Here is a 9,031-nt window from a genome sequence, read left to right as displayed (position 1 = left end):
TTGTTAGCTGCCATCAAGTCCTCCCAACTCATAGAGGCCCCATGCACAATGGCATAGGACTGTTGTGATCCACAGGGTTTGCATTTGCTGATTTTTCAGAAGCCGATCACAGGCCTTTCTTTCTAGTCTTTCTTAGTCTGGAGGATCCACTGAAACCTGCTCAGCATCATAGCGGCACATAAGCCTCCACTGAGAGAGGAGTGGTGGCTGTACTTAAGATGCATTGGCCGAGAATTGAACCCGGGTCTCCTGCATGGAAGGCAAGAATTCTACCACTGAACCACCACTGCCCCCACAAATCATAATAGATTTTTGATCTATTGAAGATAACAAGCTGATCTTCAATTTCGTCTGTGTTTCTGTGGACAACTATCTTTCCAATTACTTCCCTTTATGATGAGCAAATTTAGAATTATTGATTTTTTACAATAGGAAATGATTTTCTAGTCACTGATAACAGGTATTAACATGACGAGATGGCTTTCGTTTCCATTTTTCATTCCATTGTCCCTGTTTCTACGTCTATGTGTTTCCTTTGGATGTGAGCTTACTGCCTAGTATGCATACACCTAAAACCAGGTGCCCTCAGGGCTGAAATAGATTGTTAATTTTCGAGAAAAGAAGTAAGATAAGTGATGTCTGTGTTATTATTTTTATTAAACTACCCAGAATTGTTATTAGTTCACTGAACATTTGTGGGACTGCTAATTTGTAGAAATTAAGTAACTTGGTTAAGTATAATATCTATGTGAGAATGTTACATATTGTTGTTGCTAGGTACCGTTGAGTTGGTTCCAACTCTTTTCGACCCTATAGGACGGAGTGAAACTGCCGCATAGGGTTTCAAAGGAGCGACTGTTGGATTTGAACAGCTGACCTTTTGGTTAGCAGCCGAGCTCGTAACCACTGCACCACCAGGGCTCAAGTCCGCCCAGAGGCACCTTGGAAGAAAAGCCTGGTGATCTTCTCACAAAAAATCAGCCATTGAAAACTTTATGGAGCACAGTTCTACTCTGACACACATGGGCTTGTCATGAGTCAGAATTGGCTTGATGACAACTGATTTGTTAACCATGTCTATTTAAGTCAAACCATTTCCCTAAAAAAGGCCATAAATAACAGATAAATAAAACTTAAAAATAAAAACAATGATCACTAAATAAAATGATCATACACAAATAAATGATTCTAAGGCTCCTATACTTTCCTAGTTGGAGGGGTTTCTTTGGACAAGTTATTTAGCTTTCACTTCACAAGGTTGTTGTGAGGATTGCATTAGATAATCTATCATCTAATAAATTATTTAGTAAAGTATGTTGTGAGGATTACACTAGATGATAGTTTATAATAGATAATAGAGAAAAGTATTTAGCAAGAGTTTGGAGTATGATAAGCACTTAGCCGTAGCTTAAAAAAAATTTAGAGTCTACGTGTGTTTTCCTTAAGGAGCAGGGGAAGCATCTACCTCAAAGAAATACAATAAAGGACAGGAGCACTAAGAACACATTATCTAGGAGTATCATATCTGACCTGTGAACTCTATCATGTTAATTCTTTGACCCTTATTCTTATCGATCTAATTGAACCTCAGCCAAGCCCTCCACTATTTCATACTTTGTTTTGGCACTAACTTACTTGAATCAATCGTGGTCACACTTTGCTAGAAAGTTCTAGTCTCTTTCTGTCTCAGTGTGCACACTGGTGGCTCAAACTCAGATTCTCTTGCATCTGTGCACAACATAGGACTTTTTTAATACCATTAGCTGAATAGTCCGTCACATTTTGTTTTTAAAATCTGTCATATTTAGATAGACATCTCAGATATGAAGATGTTTCATAGGTCCCACCTTCCCTTTTATTTTTTCTCTGGTTAAGAAATCCAAATACTGGCTTTTTCATTTGTATGCTCATCAGTTTCCTGTTTAGCCAGGAAAATAAAGGGCTTGGGAAATACGCAGAAATTGTGAAAGTTGTTTGCATTCCACCGAAATATTTCTTTAGCTGAAGGGGATCAAATCAATAAAATATGATGAAACCGTATGCTCATTATTTCAAAGGAGAGCAGCTGCTTCAGGGAATATTGGGAGATTTATTAATCCTACCACTAACTCTCATTAAGGCTAGATATCTCCAAACCTGATTTCCTAAATAGAATATTGCACCTCAGTAGGAAATGCACACTTGTGGAATTTGTACCAATATCCTGGTTGGTGTTTTTCCATGATTACTTTTATGGTAGAGAAAGCAATATGCAATCTGAAATTATTAAATAATCAGATACAATTCATTCTATGGAAAAAGTTGAGAGCATACTGATGGCTTTGAAATGCCATAGAGGAATGAGTCTTGGCAAAGATGAATACTTACTGCTCCAGGCCATGTGTGCATTTAATTGAGTTTGCAACTTTCCAGGCAAGATACCAAATTGATAGTTTACCGTCTGGTAACAGAGGAGATGTGTTCGCTTTCCTTGCTCTCACCAATTATAAATGGAAAAGAACAGTCCCGTTTGTTCTTTGGAAGACTTCCCTCCAAGTATAAAATCAAGGTAACAAGTAGATCATGTCATATAACCAAAGCATTTGTTTTAAATTTTTTATTAATTGGGTTTAGACTTATATCAATTTTATATATCCAAAGGAGTTCTAAATAGTGAAAAACCCTTGCCCAAATAGTTAACTCCAATTATCATACTAAAAAAAAATATAAATAACAGAAAGGGAACATTTAATCTAACCACCTATGTCCTGTTCTTTACAGCAAAAAATAAAAATCAAAGCAAACAAACAAAAAACTCTAGGAGATAATTTCAGAATCTCTGGAGACTCTACCAGGGAATGTTTTATATAACAAGAACTTAAGACAAATTTTCAGAAACCCTGGTAGTGTAGCCGTTAAGAGCTACAGCTGTTAACCAAAAGGTCAGCAGTTTGAATCCACAGGGTGCTTCTTGGAAACTCTATGGGGCAGTTCTATTCTGCCCCACAGGGTCACTAAGAGTTGGAATCAACTCAGTGGCAATGGGCTTGGTTTTTTTGGTTTAAGACAAATGTTCTAAATATACTGATTAGGAGAAATTTTTTTTTTTACAGCTTTGTGGAACTATAATTGACGTACAATAAACTGTACATATTTAAAGAGTGCTATACTGTTGTAAAGCACACTCAAATGAACATATTCATCAACTCCAGAAGTTTCCTCATTGGTAGATCCCTCATCCCTGTCCCTCCCAACTCCATCCCCAGGCAATCACTGATGTGCTTTCTGTCACTATAGTTTATTTAGAATTTTATATTAGTATATTTTTATAGTAGCCCCTCTTTTGTCTGACTTCTTTTAAACAGCAAAATTATTTTGAGATTGATCCATGTTGTTTCAATAGTATCAACAGTTTGTTCTTCCTTTATTGTCGAATAATATTTCATTGTAAGGTTATACCATCACTTTTTTATCCATTCGCATATGGGCGAACATTTGTGTGTGCATGTTTTGTTTTTACAATTTACAATTTTGTGTATATGAATATGCGAGTAAAAGTATTGCTTTAAACATATGCTTCCATTTCTCCTGGAAATGCACATAAAACTGCTATGAAAATTTGTGTAAAAGTTTTTGTGTGTGTACACTTTCATTTTGAGTAAATCCCTTGAGTAGTATGGTTGAGTCATAGGATGGGTATATGTTTAACTATTTAAGAAAGTACCAAACTGTTTTCCAAAGTCATTGTACCATTTTTTATTCTTGCCAGCACTATATGAGCATTTCCCCCGCTGTGAGTAGGAATCGACTCTACGGCAATGGGTTTGATTTTTTTTAGTTGTCCCAAATCCATAACAACTTGTGGTATGATCATTTTATTGGTTATGTATACTGTCTGTTTGTGATTTTAATGTGCATTTCCCTAATAACCACTATGTTGAGCATCTTTCCATGTGCTTCTTTGCTGAAAGTGTATCTTTGGTGGCATGTGTATTTAAAATTCTTTTACCTATTTTTAAATTTGGTTGTTTATCTGCTTATTATTGAAATGTAAGAGTTATTTATATATTCTACATATACATCTTCATCAGATATATATTTTGCAAAGATTTTCTCCCAGTTGGTGCCTTGTCTTTTTATTTTTTGCACTGGTGTATTTTGTGCAATGTTTTAAATTTTTTGTGGAGTCCAGTTATTTGATATTTGCTTCTGTTGTTATATTTAAGAAATCCTTGCCAAATCCAAGGTCAATCCAATGTCTCCTGTTTGTTCCAGAAATTTTAGAGTTTCAGCTCTTATATATAGGTCTATGATACACTGTGTGTTATTCTTGTACATGGTGTGAGATAAGGAATGAGATTTATTTGTTTTTGCATATGGCTATCCATATATTCCAGAATCATCTCTTGAAAACTTTACCCTTTCTCCATTGAATTGCCTTGCAACATTTGTCAAAAATCAATTGAACATATATTTCTGGGTCTATTTTTACATTTGCTATCTGATTCATTCATCTGTTAGTCTATCTTTATACCAAGACTACAACATCAAGACTACTGAACCTTTATAATTCTTCAAGTCAGATAGCATATGTCCTAAAAATTTGTTTAATGTGTTCCAAGTTGTTTTAACTCAGCTAGGTCTTTGCATTTCCATGTAAATTTTAATGTCAGCTTATCAATTAAAAATAACTTGTTCTGATTTTGCTTAAGATCACATTGTATCTGTGGATAAATTTGGAAAGTATTGGTGATGATATGGAGAAACTAGAATATTTATACAGTGCTAGTAGAATACAAAATGGTATAGCCACTTTGGAAGCAATTTAGCTGCACCTTATAAAGTTAAACATATGCTTTTCATATGAATTGGTGTTCCAATCCGCATGTTCATCCAAGAGAAATGGAAGTATATGTTTAAACCAATACTTTTACTCACACGTTAATATCAGCATCAGTCACAAAAGCCATAACTGAAAATAAGCCCACATGTCCATCAGCTTGTGAATGCATAAGCAAATTGTGACATATTCATGCAATGAAATACTATTCAGCCACTAAAAGGAATGAAGATTCATACATGTAAAAAAAAAAAAAATTTTTTTTACATGTAAAAGCATAGATAAATCTCAAAAGCAATATGGCAAGTGAAAGAAACCAAACACAAAAAAGTATACATTTTAAAATATTATTCATATAAATTTTCTAAAAAAAGCAACAACTATAATGACAGAAAAGAGATTAGTGGTCATCAGGGAAGAGGATTTGTTGTAAATGCCCATAAAGGAATTTTGGGGAGATGATGGAAGTGTTCTCTAACATGATTGTAGTAGTGGCTATATAGTGTATATATTGGTTGAAATTGACGTAATTTTTACACTTAAAATTAGTAGATTATATTGTATTTAAACTATAACCCAATAAAGCTGACCAAAAAAAGTACAAAAGTGCAAATATCTTAGAGATCTCTAGATAAAGTCAAAGTTGAGAAACTTGTGTGAGTCTTACTCACATTTGTTGTTGTTGTTAGGTGCTGTTGAGTCGGTTCCAACTCATAGTGACCCTATGTACAAAAAAACGAAACACCGCCCAGTCCCGCGCCATGCCCTCAATTGTTGTTTACGTTTGAGCCCATTGTTGCAGCCACTATGTCAATCCATCTCATGAGGGTCTTCCTCTTTTTCATTGACCCTGTTCTCACATTTAAGGAGCAGTATGTTTTGCTGATATCCTTCTATGCAGCATATTAACTATTCAACATAATGCAGCTGCTAAGGAAGCAGGAGACATTTAGGTCACGAGGAAGCACTGATGCAATCTATGATCTGCTCCAAACACACTGTTAAAGAATAAGCCCTTGCTGTCACAACCAACATTTTCTAATGGAGGACTCATACTTAAGATATATTCGTGTTCTTATTCCTAAAATAATCATTTTTCTGTGATCTTGAGGCTTTAGGGAATATCTTCCATGTAACGTGGCCACACTCCATTTGAGTTCACTGCAGGTAACATCAATAATGCCTAAGAATGTTTCCTTTCTACAGTCCTTTCTTTTCCTGTTATTATGAAAAGTCTCCTCAATTCAAGAATGCTTAACATTTGGAGTGTTGTCATATAGCCTTTATAATGTAGCATCAACATTTGGTAATGGTTGGAAAAATACTTTTGAAATGTTTGCTTTGACTTTGATATTAAATGTTGCACATCAAGGAACCATATGGTCAGGCATTTTATAACTTTTTTAACTGCTATTATGGCAAAACTACAACACTGAATATAACTGAGAATATATAAAGCCTTAGCAAAATTTAAATGTTCAAACAAGAGGCACATTGAGTAAGTAATGATGCCAGACTACAATAAAAGCCCTTTAATTTACAAGCTACCAGAGGCAAACACACTTGAAAGTTGGAGTAAATCAAGGAAAAAAAAAAATCTGCTTTTTGTGCAAGAAAGATACAATCAAAGGCAATAGAGGTTTTCTTGTTAACACAAAGGCAGCATTAACATTTAGAATCCCTGTATATTCTCTAGGTCAGAGACGAGAACGCCGTTTTTCCTTTTTTCTCTCGATTAATTTTCAATCTGTTAAAGATAAGTAGGCAGAGGCTAATTCTAAAACTGTCTACTCTCTAGAAGCTATCGGCATAGCCTAATTCCAACTATATCTTTGGGAATAACAACCACTGTTATTTTCAGGGAACATTATTAATAAAGTTCTAAACAAAGAGTCAACACGCGTGATGACATAGATTGAAAATCATACAGAGAAATAACAAAAAGTTAAAACAGACCTTTAATCTTATTTAGGAAGTGACCCTGGTGGAGTAGCGGTTTAGTGCTACGGCTGCTAACCAAAGGGTCGGCAGTTCGAATCCACCAGGTGCTCCTTGGAAACTCTATGGGGTAGTTCTACTCTGTCCTATAGGGTTGTTATGAGTCAGAATTGACTCGACGGCACTGGGTTTGGTTTCTGGGTTTTTAGGTAGTGACAAGAAAACGAAAAAGCAGGGAAAGCATGGGCAGAGGGAGGAAGTGTTGATAAAACTAAAATACTATCACTGTATTGCATTCAGCATCTGGGAGGAATTTTGAAAAATTCAGTGTATTATTCAGATATTTCCTAAAATCTATGTATTATCACACACACACACACACACACATATGACTACTACTTTGGTTTTCCAAAGTTAAGAATGCAACTGAAGCTTAACTAAGAATGGTAACTACTTGTAATTCCAAATTTTCTATATTTTTTCTTTTAAAAAGGAAACTATTGTGACCTGTTTGTCACAGGGCATACTGTAAGAATATTTTTCCCCATTTCGGTATCTCAGAAAATGATTTTGAGCAACTACAAGATGCTGGCAATTTCTTTAAAAAATGAATGTTTTTTAAAATGCTTTCTTTTATGGGATATTCAGACTAGTGAGAAAAGAACACATTGTACACTAGTAAAAAAAAAAAAATTGCCATATGGATAATTGTTGCTTTTTGAAAATTCATTTATTGTGTATTCAACGAAGGAGTCCTGACAGAGCACAGGTTAAGCACTTGGCTGCTAACCGAAAGGTCAGCAGTTCTGACCCACTAGCTGCTCCACGAGAAAAAGATGTGACAATCTGCTTCCATAAAGATTTACAGCCTTGGAAACCCTATGGAGCAGTTCCACTCTGTCCTATAGGGTCCCAAGGCAATGGATTTGTTGTTTTGGTTGAGTATATTCAGTTAAAAAAATGGAAGAAGAAATGGTGGAAAAGAAAATGAAATATAATGTAGTGTGAGGCATAAAGTTTAGAGTATAACCGGAGCCTCTGCTTGTTTTTATTTACTAGTTACTTTTAGAAAGTCTGTCTCCAGAATGTAGCAATTCAGAAAGTGAATATTGACCTTACCATGTGGCAGGCACGCCTTCTGTATACCAGACATTCCTCTAGGAACTAGTCTAGAGGTACAGAGGTAGAACAAGTCTCTGTCTCTGTTGCCAGGGAACTATCGTGTGAGCGGAGGAGACAAACTGTACAAGTGATGAAATTTGCCCAGGCAAGTGGATCAGGAGCAGAAGGCCACCATGTGACCACTGGAGCTACTGACCTTATTTACCATTAGAACATTTTTTTTTTTCCTTTCTAGATATAGAAACCACAAGGGACTTTAAAAACAAGTTGTGCTTTTGTTTTATGGAAAACACTTGTGAATGTAGCTTTTATTTATACAAGTACCTTCCCACATTCCTAGAAAACAAAGCTGATAACCAGAATGGAATGTGAATGTGTTAAGAATAGCTTTCTCATAGGTAAAGCACACTATTCTGTGTAATTTCCAGCTAGAGCTATGTCTCTGAAAACCTTGCTGCCCTTTTGGAAGAAAGTTGGTTTTTTTTTTTGGTCTTGCACAAATTTAGAGTTCACTGAGCTGTAAGCTGATCTTATACTTGTAGCACTGTGTATTGGTTTTCAAATATTTGTGGTTAAAGCTGATACTGCAAGAAAAATCTGTAGGTATGAGCTTCATGCCAAAAATTGACTAGATTTTTGATAAGGTACATACATTATTCTTTAGATGAATGACTTAAGATATTCTGTTCTTGTTCCAACCTGTTGGACTCTAGTGGACAGTGATGGCTCCCTATCCGTTGAGCGGGAGTGTACAGTTTCCGCAAAATGGTGAGATATTCTCACTATCAAGCATCCTAAGAAAAGCCATGTCAGAGACAAGAAATAAGATAGCAGAAATGAGTCTAAACTGGGACCTTGCTGGACCTCATGGCAATTAGACTTATAATTTGGAGTCATGCATATACTTAGAGTATTCACAGTGATTTGTCTGAATTTGTGAGTATGAGCTCTGAGTGTGGGCTCAAACACACACACATACACACAGACTCACAAATTCAGGGAGCAGGGGAGGTATCTATAAGGGTCCCTAAGGATGGCTGTGGACCTGTGGACCCTGAGAAAAGGAACAGTTAGGAGCCTGCTTTATGTTACTCTTGGTGGTGTATTTATGTATCCTTGCCCTAAAACCTTCAGTGAAATTTTACCATAAGG

General features: G+C 35.7%; 1 non-coding gene across 1 annotated transcript; it reads right to left on the bottom strand.

The window, feature by feature from the left end:
• Positions 1–219: 219 nt before the first annotated feature.
• Positions 220–290, bottom strand: TRNAG-UCC (transfer RNA glycine (anticodon UCC)). The gene has a single exon. It is a non-coding gene; the product is annotated as a tRNA-Gly (tRNA).
• Positions 291–9,031: the final 8,741 nt, after the last annotated feature.

This window comes from Loxodonta africana, chromosome 4 (assembly GCF_030014295.1).
Source record: "Loxodonta africana isolate mLoxAfr1 chromosome 4, mLoxAfr1.hap2, whole genome shotgun sequence".
Taxonomy (NCBI): Eukaryota; Metazoa; Chordata; class Mammalia; order Proboscidea; family Elephantidae; genus Loxodonta; species Loxodonta africana.
This window is presented reverse-complemented; position numbering and strand designations above follow the sequence as displayed.